Raw genomic sequence first — 1,931 nt, forward strand, 5'->3', positions numbered from 1 at the left:
AGGGCGACAACGTAGTCGTAGCTTTGGCCGAGCACGAGCCATGAGAGGTGTCCGAGGAGCACGAGGCCCCAGAGTCGCAGTGCCATCCTCGGTCGATTTGCTTACTGTTATTAACCACGTCATCTTCTGTGACGAAGTATCGAAAACGTGGGAAAACATTCGAAAATATGTCGTATCAAAGGGTCACAAGCTTGCTACAAGGACATCTGAACGAAAGGTCATTTTTAAAGCGGATTGGATCGCATTTCGTTGATGTCTCGGCTCAATGGCCCTAGTTAGCAGCGTGGTATAGACTCGGACACGTACAGACTAGATGCAAGCGGTCACTCCAACTCTCGCTTAAGGCCCCGTCGCATGGTGGATCGCATGGAAGAAGACGAATGATATCTCTCGAACAAGAGAACGTTTGAGGTAGCGCTGGCCCCGTAATGCAGTGCATCAAAGCATGTGACCAAACCGCATCAAAAATATGCGATTTCGTTGTTGTTGTTGCTGTGGGTCGTCTATTAAATTAGATAAACCTGCGCTAAATACTGACCTGGAGCGCCCCCCGCATCACGTGGTAGTCGAAGTAGGGGTACTAGGGTAAGATGACGTCGGGTAGTCGGAGCTCAGCTGCGGAGGCTCCAGTGGCAGGTGTCTCGTAGAAAGCGTCGTCGCCATCCAGATGCTGTGTCGGGTGCTGTGATTGCGTCCTTGGTGGGGCACGTCGACGGCGGGCTTTGGCTGGTGAAGGTGTGATTTCGTCGCGGACTAAAGACCAACCGGTGTGTTTGACTAGCTTGATCAATCAAGCTAGTCAAAGTCAACCCTGCGATGGAGTGCCATGTGCATTTATCGAGTTGTGAGGGTTATTGAAAAGTTTGAGAAACAAACCTGCGATCGAGTCGACGGACGAGATTAGCTGAGCTTTAGTTGAGCTTTAGCTGGGCGGCAGTAAAGAAGCTCTCAAAGTCCAACCTTTATTTATACTGGTAGGAACCCCCTGGTGACACCAGCGCACAAGCAATAAATGTTGTTGTTGTTGAAATGAGTCTATTGACACTGTGAGGTATGATTGTTACTACCTGTCAACAACTATAAACTCCGAGAAGTGGTGTGCTGAGCCTCTCAGAATCTATGTCGGGGAAAGAAATTGCCTCACGGCCGTCATTCGCCGCGCGGCGCGCGGCGACCAAGGGAGGGTATCGTGGGAACAGAGCCGGGGGCCCTTTCTGGGTGTGTTGCCTAGTCGAGCACGACAAGGACGAGGGAGCGCATCTGCACAGCGTACGGGCGGAGGCAAGGGCGGCAGGGACTTCCAATGGCAGCGGCCGACGGTCGCGGCCATCCTGACGTCGCGGGTCTTCGCAACAAGCAATAAATGTGTATGGGGGCCTAACTTTTTGGCTGGATTTGGGTGACGCCATTCCAAGGGCACCTGGTGCCTTAGGCGGCGCGGCTTGCCGCGACGCCCGCAGGGCCATGGCGCGCTCCGGCGTGCTGTGTGCTCTGTGTCTTACGTCCTTGTAACGAAGATAACGCGGAACACGTTCATATATAAATTTATATAAGGGGGCCTAACCGTGCAGTACTAGTATGTGATTAGACAAAATGGACTGACAATGACGTTTTCATTGGTCAAGCGCGGAAAAGGCACACATTGAGCGCGGAAAAGGCACACATTGTAGAAAACCCCGCGATAGCTGGCTGAGCTGTCAAAGATACTTGTCAGGCGGTGTATTACCGGGATTACCACGATGGGTTTCTTTTCCTGGTAGGAACGTTTACGTGGTGTACCAGCATCCCAGGGGATTAATTCGTACATTCTGGCCAACCCATTGGCTATAATTCCAGAATGACTAACCAATGAAACGCAGTTTCATTGGTCTCAGCCAATCGCATCGCGCCGAGCATGTCCTGTGAAGTGCGATTTAATAGTTAACGTTACC

The sequence above is a fragment of the Saprolegnia parasitica genome (genome assembly GCF_000151545.1).
Source record: "Saprolegnia parasitica CBS 223.65 unplaced genomic scaffold supercont2.402, whole genome shotgun sequence".
NCBI lineage: Eukaryota > Oomycota > Saprolegniomycetes > Saprolegniales > Saprolegniaceae > Saprolegnia > Saprolegnia parasitica.